The sequence below is a fragment of the Chiloscyllium plagiosum genome, chromosome 21 (genome assembly GCF_004010195.1).
Source record: "Chiloscyllium plagiosum isolate BGI_BamShark_2017 chromosome 21, ASM401019v2, whole genome shotgun sequence".
Lineage (NCBI taxonomy): Eukaryota > Metazoa > Chordata > Chondrichthyes > Orectolobiformes > Hemiscylliidae > Chiloscyllium > Chiloscyllium plagiosum.
In genome coordinates this window covers 7,029,361-7,041,054 of record NC_057730.1, presented here as the reverse complement: position 1 = coordinate 7,041,054, position 11,694 = coordinate 7,029,361, and positions in this window count along the sequence as shown.

Genomic DNA, 11,694 nt, shown 5'->3' with positions numbered 1-11,694 from the left:
GAAAGGCATTGACAAAATACACACCAAACCCCAATCAACTCTGCAATTTATACATTTAAATTCCCATATTTTGTCTCATTTTATTATTTGTCTCTGCTTCACTTACGTCACTCATCTGCTTAAGACTTATCCCACAACTTCTGTTTATCCTGTCTTGTCCGTGACAAACTCTTATCTCTGACTCCCTAAGGGTGTTTGACGTCAGTCTACCGTAGGTTATTGATTAGGCATATCTTTTCTTCTATCAGCATCTATTTCTATCCAGAGGCCACTTTGACCTCTTTGATTAGGGTTTGTTCCTGTGTCTCCGTGCAAGTGGGGAAACAGATTGTTTTCCTGTTTGCCCATACATCCACCATTGTTCTGTAATTACGTCTCATGCTAACATATCCTTTCTTTTTGCTGAATATATATTTTCTCATTCCTGTTCTGTATCAGAATTTATAGTTGCAGAAATAACATTAATTCACCTATATCCCACAGGGGGAAAAAAACACTCCACACCCCGAGCTGCCGCCCCTCTCCCTGAAAACCTCAAGGGTGTTGGTACACCCTGTTTATATTTTATTCAACTGTACAGTTTACAAAATTAACAAGTAACATTAACAGCTGTATACAGAGCAACAGCAATTTACAGGGAAGAGGGGCAGCAGAGCCAGACCCCAAACCCCACCGTTCAACCAGTTTTCAGGAAACTGACAACAAACCACAAATCCCACTTCCAGTCATCATAGAATTAATAGTAACAAATACATACAAGTCAGTCCAATTAGATAAGAAACAGTGCATGGATTACAGACCCCAGCAAGCCACCCATTCCTCTCACCTTCCAGTCACTCAAAGGCAGCCGCTCCTCCTCCCCTTCTGGTTCTCAGTGCATCCCATGCCCCTTCTGGCTCTTTCTCTGCTCAGATACACCTTCTGGTCACCTTTGGGACAGCTTATCCTGTTTCCCCACCGGCCTGCCCCCTCCCACAGGAGAGCAGCGATCACGACGACCTACCCACCTTCTGGTTTCCCTAACTGCTCTTCGCACGTTCCGGCCACCTCTACGACAGCCTGTCCTGGTACCTGCCCGGGGTGACAGCGCTGGGGACGGCCTACCCGCTTTTCGGTCTGCCCCTACGTGCCATCTGGAAATCAGCCACCTCAACGCGCCATCCTACCTGTGGACTGCCCTGACACACCTTCCAGCCACCTCAAGGACAGCCTCCCTGGGTCAATGGCACATGGAGCAGCACACATGCCTTCTGGATCTCAACCTGCCCCTATGCGCCTTCTGGCTCTTGGTTGCTCTGATACACCTTCCAGCCACCTCTAGGACAGCCTAACCCGATTACCCCGGGACAACAGCACTCAGAACGGCCTACCCACCTTCCGAATTCCGGGATGACCCATTGCCTCCCAGCTCACAATGAGGTCTGCCAAACCAAGAGACACAAAACAGTGCAGGTGATAAACCCGACAACCAACAAGACAGGGTCAGAGTCAGAGTCAATTACCAACAGAGTCCCTTCTGGCACACAGAGTCTATTACCATAAACGGTTGTCTTCAATATGTAGAGTCCATTCCCAGGAATAGAGTCCACTCCAGTATACAAAGTGCATTGTCAGAAATAGAGTCCACTCCAATATGCAGAGCCCATTGCCAAGAACAGAGTCCACAATCATAGGCAGAGTCAACTCCTGAAGGCAGTGAATGGACACCCCACAGCGCGCACACACAGGTGTTCTGTCTCCATAAAGGCCTGGTGCATCCATAGAGAACCAGGCACACTCAGGAACACAGTACATTGTAAAGGTACAGTTAACTCACAGTGGATTGGTCCACTCCCGAAGGCAGAATCCACTCTAGGATGCAGCAATTGCTCACCTCCCAGCACACACACAGGTTTTCAGTCTTTACAGTGTCCTCATCCACCCACAAAGGGCTAGGCCTACTCGCACAGGAACAGCACATCTGGAAAGGTGTATTTTCTCACAGAGGCTCAGTCCAAACCCCAACAAAGTGAAAACACATTCAAAATAAAAACCAGAGTGCAAAGGGCTAAGCCCTGCCACAAAATCAGCATTGTCTTTTTCTCAAGGAAAAGGAAAAGAGTAACACACAGGCTATAACCAGCCAGTGAAACAACAGTTCCCTAATGACGGCTGAAATACATTGACTGTGTAAATCAGGTAGTTTAGAAATCAGTCCTCAATAAAAAAAGGGATACCAGTTAACAAAACTGGCTTTGTAAACCAGTCAGTTTAGGAATCAAGTGCTCCCAAAAAAAACAGAAACCAGCAGCAGCAGTACACACTGGCTGTGCAGCCAGTCAGCTCAGAGTCAGTTCCCTAAACTGAGGAGATTCTATATCTACTGTTAATTTTTTTTTCTCTTATTTTTCAGCAGTAGAGATTATTTTTTCCCCAACACCCATGTTGTGTCTGTGCAGGTGTGAGACACAGTGAAAGTTAACAGGTTTATAAATCTTTATTCAGTTTCCATCACCAGGAAGAAAGAAACATCCGAGTGGCCAGTGACAAGCAGTGCCCTTCTCAGAGGGCAATGCTGTGTGATCAAACAGTGAAGGGGAGGGCAGGGATTAACTCAACATAGAGTTGGAGGGGGAGTGCTACTCAAAGGTTGCAGCATAACTAGCGAAAGACTGCGGCCTCTGGGAAATTGCTGTTGATGTTAGAAGATGATGTGGAGTTACTCTGAGTCTAGGAGGTCTGGATTCTCAGAAACAGTAAGGAGAGCAGCATTCTGGGCTGGCTAACTGAGAGGCATCGGAAGGGCACTGGCAAAATGGCGTTACTGTCATTACTGAAGCACAGCATCATGGGAATGTGAGCTGTTTGCTGGAAGACAGATTGTTGGAGTGCTGTGAAATCCTGCAAACCCATTGAGCACTGGTCCCTGCACATAAGAGAGTAGCACTCATACTTAGCATTGATATTGCTTCTGTTAAAACTGAGACATTAACACTCAGACACTACACCGTGGTTCGATCTGCAAGTGTTCTCATCGCGTGAGCCACCATTACCAAGGCTTGGCACTGCACTGGGGCAGCACGGTGACTCAGTGGTTAGCACTGCTGCCTCACGGCACTAGGGACCCAGGTTCGATTCCAGCCTCAGGTGACTGTCTGTGTGCGGTTTGCACATTCTCCCTGTGTCTGTGGGGTTTCCTTTGGGTGCTCCGATTTCCTCGCACAGTCCAAAGATGTGCAGCTCAGGTGAATTGGCCATTCTAAATTGCCCAAAGTGTTATGTGCATTAGTCAGAGGGAAATGGGTCTGGGTGGGTTACTCTTCGGAGGGTCGGTGTGGACTTGTTGGACTGAAGGGCCTGTTTCCACACTGTAATCTAATCTAAAAAACTGCTCTGCCCAGGAACATAAGAAACTACAGAGAGTTGTGAATACAGCCCATTGCATCACGCAAGTCAACGTTGCATCCATCAGCACTGTCTTAGAAAAACAGCCAAAATTATCAAAGACCCCTCTCATCCTGGTTATAATCTCTTTCAACCTCTTTCATCAGGCAGAAGATACAAAAGCTTAAACACATGCACCAACGGTTCAAGAAGAGCTTCTTCCCCACTTGTTATTAGACTTCTGAATGGATGGCTCAAATTTTAAATTGAATGTTGATCTCGTTCTTTGTGCACTTTCTCTGCAGCCATAACCTTGTTTTCCTCACTCTCAGGGTTCTAAAGAAGGGTCACTCGACCCAAAACATTCCAGACCTGCTAAGCTTTTCTAGCAATTTCTGTTTTTGTTTCTGATTTACAGCATCTGCTGTTCTTTCGGCTTTTATTTAGTATTCCTCACTCCGTTCTATTACCCTAACACATTTTGCACGGTATGATTTGCCTTGACTGCATAGAAAACAAAACTTTTCATTCGGTACTTGTGACAATAATAAATCGAGTCAAATCAAAATTTCTTCTCTGGAGCAAAAAGAGTGGGTAAAGTTAGTGTTCCTTGACATTAAATGCAAGCTTTCTGACTGGACTGCTATAATAGAAAACAGTTCAGTGTGTATTTCCATTTACTTCTTTTTATACCTTGTCTCCTCAAACTCCTCCTCTGAGATCCTGCCGTGGTGTCCATATGGAGTGTTGTCAGAGTCAAAAAGTGTGGTGGTGGAAAAGCCCATCCAGTCAGACAGCATCCGAGGAGCAGGACAGTCAACGTTTCAAGCATAAGCACTTCATCATCTTGATGAAGACTTTATGCTCAAAACGCTGACTCTCCTGCTTCTCGGATGCTGTCTGATTGGATGGGCTTTCCCACCACCACACTTTTTGTGGAGGAACATTTGACATAGTTTGCCTGGAAGCCATTTTCCTGTTCTGGATGAGAACCCATTTTACAAAGCAATAGTAGTTGGGATGTTAGCTGTGCACCTCTTACTATGAGGCAATGCTAAAAGTAGGCCTTATCTATCCAAGGCCTCAAGCCTGTCGAGTTAGTGTTTTTCCCACTTTGATGGATGGTCAGCGTAGTCAGTCAATCCTGTAGTGGAGAAAGTGAGGTCTGCAGATGCTGGAGATCAGAGCTGAAAATGTGTTGCTGGAAAAGCGCAGCAGGTCAGGCAGCATCCAGGGAACATGAGAATCGACGTTTCGGGCATAAGCCCTTCTTCAGGACTTCCTGTAGTGTCCTGATGTATTTCGGAATAGCACCGAGCCACAGTTAGGATGGTGAATCCCCCATAATATATTGTGTCATGAACTAACTAGTTCTCAAGGTCTGTGTCTGAAGTTTTCTTCACCAATTGGCGTCTGGTTTATGAGGTTCTTGCTGGACCTGCAATTCTCCTTTACTGAGGGGTCTGTCATTGTCTTTTTCAACAAGACAGGAGCTTTAAACTTGTGTTCCTTTGGCTGTCAAGGTGTGTGGGGCCACTCAAATTTACTTCAGTTGGTAACATGGGGGATTCTGACCTGAGCCTTGCAGGCTGATCTCCTGAGGCAAGACCAAGCAAGGGAGAGATCGCATTAAATTGCTTCGTTTGGCTGAACCTGACCTGAGCTTGGAGCTGATCCCCCGGAGTGAGACGGGCTCTGTTGCTCTAAGGGCCTTGAGGATTGATTTATTTGTCAGTTTGTAGGTGACAGTTCAGGGGGTCCTGGGTACGGATTGTGTCAATGTACGGGTCAGACTGAAGCACCGGTCCCCGGGAAACAGGTCAATCCTGTGCAGGCCGGACCCCATCCTTTTGCCCCCTCAGGGAAGACTGTGAAACGCCATGGTAAATACGTGCGTTGCAAGAATAAGGTAGGGGATGCTTTTGTTCCCCCAGGCTCACTGTCTGGAAGGAGACCGGTGATAGCCGGTACATTATCGCCTCTGGTTTGTATGGATGGCTCTTTTTGGTTCGATAAACTCGATTACTGGCCTGTGGAAATAGAGAGGGTGGGTATGGGGATCCCCCAGGACAGCGAGTGGATTGGCTGAGCTACCAAGGTTCAGCCCATCAGCTCGGCAGCAGGCAGGCTTTGGTGGAGTTGCCCGCTGCCTGCAGAAGGCTGGAGACTCCTTCCCCGGTTTTCTGGCCCGCTTCAAGGAGGTTTGGGAATCCTCTGCAGCCAATGACAAAGTGGCCTCCCAAACTCTCATTCGTTGCACGCAGCCCCGACGTGCCCATATCTTCAAATCCCTTAACCTTCAACTTGGTATCACCTCTCTCGCTAACATGGATCAGCAGGGAATTTCAGAGGCGTTTCTCTGCGAGACACAGATGTCAGGGTCAGGCCAGTGACCCGAGGAAGGGGGATGGCAGGGAAGGAGGTGTGGGAACTTTGGACACTGGGCGCGGGACTGCTGCACTCCAACCCCTCGGCAGGCTCATCAGCAGCGACCCCACTTTCCCACTGCAGCAGCAGCAGCAGCAGCCAATGCCGACCAGCTCCTCCATCGGCGACCCGTCCCCCTCTGGCCCACAACACGCCTAGGGCTGAGGGAGGTTTTGCAGGCCGCTTCAATACGGCTCTCCCACTCCCCGTCCGAAAACCTTATGTTGGACGCTGAGATGGGTTGGGGGGGGGGGGGGGGTGTAGTTTCGGTTCTGGTGGATTCTGGAGCCACCCATTCCTCTGCGCCTCTCTCAGCGGCCCTTCCTGTCAGCTCTGATACTGTTCACTCTGTGGGTGTCTCTGGAGTAGCCCTTGTGGGACCTCTATCCTTATTGGTGTTGGTCCGTGTGCAGTGCATGACCAGGCTACAATTCCACCCCCTCTCCCCCCCCCCTCTCATCCAGTCACCTTTTGGGTGGCCAGACACTATGCAAACTTAACGCCTCTCTGCACTGCTCTCTGCAGGGACTCACACTAGAACTCCCTGGCATAAAAAACAATGACTGCAGATGCTGGAAACCAGATTCTGGATTAGTGGTGCTGGAAAAGCACAGCAGTTCAGGCAGCATCCGAGGAGCAGCGAAATCGACGTTTCGGGCAAAAGCCCTTCATCAGGCAGAGTGCCTGAAGGGTGGGGCCTGAAGGAATATGCCTTTATTCCCGATGAAGGGCTTTTGCCCGAAAATTTGATTTTCCTGCTCCTCAGATGCTGCCTGAACTGCTGTGCTTTTCCAGCACCACTAATCCAGAATTAGAACTTCCTGGCTCCAATCTACCCTTTTTGCAGGCCGCCATGGTCTCATCTGTCCTCTCCACCTGTCCCCACTCCCTCCCTTTACCCTTGGTCGTCCCTCGACAATCCGGTACGCGCCTCTTTTCTCTCCTATCTCCCGTCGTTACTGCGCGCTCCACCGTCGCCCACCACTTCTTCACTGGATCCTACAGATGAGTCATTCTCTCCTGCACTGTGGCATTACCTTGCCTGCCCTGAGCCATCCTATCTTGCTCTTGCGGAACCCTACTTCAATCTGCCCTCGGCCCTGAAACTGACTGGGCTTTATTATGTTGGACAGCAAGGCTTAGCAGCAGAAGTACTGCTTGCTGCTGATCAGGAGCTGCTGTTCCGCTCTGACCCAGTTCGTTTCCCCATGTCCCGATCGCAGTGAAAGCCCCATCACGCCCACAGGACCTGAGGCCCATGGTGCCCAGAATCTGGAGTTTGGCACGGGGGTTTCAGCCCCTAGACCCGTCGGACCCTGACTCCTTACAGATTGCTGGTTTCGGACCAGAGGAATTGTGCATTCACTGCTGCCCCTCCTCTGTGTCTACAGTTTTTGTCCTTCTGGTACCTCCACGTACCCCAGCCTATGAGAACCCTATACTGTGCAGTACTCTGTCTCTATTGTTATGGGTGTGACACTGTAGTCATGCAGGCCTAGTGGTATCAGCCTTCACTTCGTATGGTCACTGTGAAACCAGGAGCCACCTTGCCGTCTATACACCAGTACAATTTGTCACCAGCTGCTGCCGAAGGGATTAAAGCTGTTATTGATTCCTTCTGTGACAGGGCATCCTGGTCCCTACTGTTAACCCCTGTAACACAGCTGTACTCCCTATCCCCAAGTCAGGCAAACCGGGCCAATGGAGATTTGTGCAGGACCTGAGGGCGATTAACTCCATGGTTGTCCCCTTCTCTTCGGTGGTGCCTGGTACTAATACTATCCTTACAAGCATTCCTGCTACCGCTACCTGCTTTTCTGTCATAGACCTCTGCTCAGCCTTTTTCTCCATTAACTTGTCGCCCGAGAGTCAATACCTTTTTACCTTTACATATGGCGGTCGCTGATATACATGGATATGGCTTCCCCAAGGGTACATGGAGAGCCCCACTTCGTATGCCTCTGCAGTTCACCAGACCCTGAAGGACCTCTGCCTGCCATGTGCTTTAATTCAGAATGCTGATGTTAGTGGCCTCTGCTTCACCTGACGCTTGTATGGACACTGTCTGGCTCAAGATGGACATAACGTCTCACTGGAAAAGATACAGCTTGTGCCAGAAGGCAGTCCAGTACCTGGGCTATGAGCGTACCCACGGTTTCAGAGCACTGTCTTGGGGTCGTGTTGCAGCCATTGTTAACCTCTCTCCTCCCACTTCACGGACTGAGTTTTTGTCTTTCCTGGGCATGGTGAGCTACTGCAGACACTGGAGACCAGACTATCGAGTTATTGACATGCCTCTCTGCCAGGCTTCCTCACCGAAGCAGGTGACACGGACGCCTGAAATGTCACCGACCTTTGGCAATACTTGGCCTCAGTACCTGCTCTGGACATACCTAACTACACATTGCCGTTTCAGCTTTATGTGCATGAAAAGGAGGAACGTGCGTCCATCATTCTGACACAGATGCATGGAGATCTCTGGCGCCCTGTGTAGCCTTTTATTCTGTACAATCGCCACCTGCTGTAAGGGGAATGCCAGCCTGTTTACGTGCTGTGTTGGCTGCTGCTGTAATGGTAGAAAGGGCCACCCGCTATTGTGATGGATTATCCGTGTACTATTTTTGTGCCTCACTTGGTTTCCCTGCTGCTAAACTCAGCGGCAACCCAAAATTTTACAGCGTCACGGGAGAACTGGCTATGAAGTTATCACACTATCCCGTACGAACCTTACACTACAACGTGCACCCGCGCTCAACCCAGCTCCCCTTCTCCCAGTCTCCCATGATCTACCCGAGGTAGACCATGACTGCTTGTATGTAGGTCCAAGGGATTGTCACCAGCACCACACCCCCCCTCCCCAAAGCCCAAGGTCCTGATCTCTCTGAAACCCCGTTTGACAACCCCAGATATGATTCTCTTTACCCCAATGCTTCCTCTTTTCGGCCCTTGGACCATCAAGTGTTAGCTGGATGTGTGATATTCACACCTTTCCAAACCCTAGAATCAGCTGCATTGCTGGAAGGGACCTCTGTGCAAGCTGCTGAACTGTTGGCCCTTACCAGAGCCTGTCTTCCAGCTGACAAGAAGTCTGTTGATATTTACACTGACTCCAGATATGCTTTTGGAGTGGTACATGATTTCGGAGCTCTGTGGAAGCATAGAGGGTTCATTACTTCCTCTGCTCATCAACAACCTCTTGCAGGCTTTTATGCTCCCCTCTGCTGTCGCTGTGATTAAGTGTGCTGCCCGTACTGCTGTGGACGATCCAGTCTCCCGAGGGCATGCCCGGGCAGACCAGGCTGCGAGACAAGCAGCATTAGCTCCCCCTGTCTCACAGGTTCTCAAAGCAGGGAAGTCAGAAAAGACTCTAGACCTAGTGGCTGATGGGATACTAGCTGCTCAGCAGGACGCTCCTCGATCTGAGAAAGATAGTTGGGCACATATAGGAGCTAGGGAATCAGGCAGCTTCGGGCTTGTACAATATCCAGATGGGAGAATCGTCTACCCCCGATCATATCTGCATGCTTTGGCACTGGCTGCCCATAGGTTCGGCCATGCAAGGATGGTACATGCAGTGAGGCAGAGCTGGTATGCTCCCGGCTTCACGGCAGCAGCTCAAGCACTAGTAGCCCGATGCCTGATTCTTCCCGCAGAATAATAATGCTAAACTGTTGGCCAAGTATGATCACCTGCCCATCCCAGATGGCCCCTTTCATCACTTGAAGATTGACTTTGCTCATAAGCCACCCAAACAGGGCTTTAAATACATGCTAGTTTTAGTGGGCATGTCTTCCAAATGGATAGAAGTTTTCCCTATGCGAAAAGACAATGCTGGAATGGTTGATTAAATGTCTCCCGAAGGATGTGATTCCTCGGTCTGGTGTCCCAGATAGTGCTAACAGTGACAGAGGCACACATTTCACCGCTGAGGTTACTAAAGGGGTTAGTAGAATTCTGGGTATTGCATGGAAATACCACATTCCATATCAGTCGCTGTCTGCGGGAATGGTGGAACGGATTAATGGCAACCTTAAAACACCTTAATCAAGGTCACCCAGGAGACAGGGGTTTGCCATGGGCAGAGGCATTGCCACGAGCCCGTTACACTCTCATAAGCCAAGAAAATCAAACCACGGGACTAACTCCCTTTGAGGTCCTCATAGATCGCCTGATACCCACAGATTTCCTGCAGACGTGGAACTGCTGCTCACTCATGAGTCCCTTCTGGACAATGCCAAATTATCACCCGCAATCATGATTTGGTCAAGGAGGCCCTTCCCACACCGAGTGATAGACCCATGCATCCGTTCCACCCAGGGGACTCTGTGATGATAAAAATAATTTGAAACAAGTTCTCTTTCTCCTAGGTGGAAAGGCACATATCTTGTCCTCCTGGTGACCTAGACGCCCATCAAGGTCAAAGGCGATCCTGAGTGGACGCACGCAACTGGTTGCAAGAGGGCGCCATCGCCGGAGCAACCTGAACAGGAGACAATGGAAGTACCAGCATGCCCACCAGTTGCACCACGTGGGGAATGACTGTCCGTCTCTTCTTTGCATCCCTCATGGCCCTGCACACTTTGATAGGGCATGAATGGCACAAAGGGTACAGGGCACGAAACTCTGTTGTCGGGGCATTACGTGCCAATACCTTCCTGCAAATGACTTACACCTATGCAAAAGATATTAACCGCTCTTGCTGCTGGGTATTTGTTCATATTCCCGTCCATCCTGAAGGGGGAATCCCCCTCCGACCCATTCCATTCAATGAATCTGACACCGCCGAGTGGTGGTTGGAATGGAATTGGTCCTCAGAGGTGGCTACGTGGCAACTTCCTAGCGGGTTCGAGTGATTGGGCCTCCCCCAAACAGATAACAGTTGCCCACGCTGGAAATCAGCAGATTGTGACTTGGACAAGTACAAGGGCTGGTTCCAACCCTGGTGCAATCTTTTGGATACACCTCCAATTCTGGTCCTTACGAATCCCACAGGCATGGGCACGCCTGTGGGAACTATTTGCTTAAGGAGCAACTCCCAGTTGATGGAACGCTGGGTTCAGCAGATGCACCTATTCCCTGTTCCTTTCATCAAAGACAATTCAGTCCACAGTGAGGGGGAGTGTGCTCAACCTTAAGACTCCCAACAAGACTGCAGGCAATTCCATTTTTAGGACTTTTTGGACTGGCACCACACAGACCATCTCGGAACCTATAATGGCACCTACTTTATTTGTGGCCAAAAGGCTGACCCTTGGCTGCTAATCTGGATTGGTAGCTGCTATGTCGGATATGTTGTTCTTTCATCTACCACTTCTGTTCATCCCAGTTTGAGCAGCTCAGGACTCGTGCAAGGAGAGCTTTAACTGCGTTTGAGCAGTTCCTAGCTGTGTCCAGCCCCTTTTACAGGCCCACCCGGCTGATCAACGAAGCCAGACGACTGACGTCACTCGTCGAGCAAATGACACAACTAAAGCTTTTGATGAGTTTAATGCAGAGGTGGTGCCCATCCGCATGGTTGCCCTCCACAACAGGATGGCTGTGGATTACCTATCTGTGTAAATAGAACAAATGGTGATAACATTTGTTTTGGACCACTTAAGGTATGTATAATAGTGTTTAGTTTTGACCCTAATTAGAGGCTGACCTCTAATTTAGTACCAACTTGTAAGCATACCAAAGCCTTGTGATTAACAACCAGCTCCTATCTGCTTTCTTTACATAATCCTGTAGTGTTCTGATGTATTTCGGAATAGAACTGAACCACAGTTGGACCGTGAATTCCCCATGATATATCATGAAATAAACTAATCAGTTCTCAAAGTCTGAGTCTCAAGAGTTTTCTTCAACACTTTTTGACTTTGATCTCCAGCATCTGCAGTCCTTACTTTTTCCATGTGGAGTGTT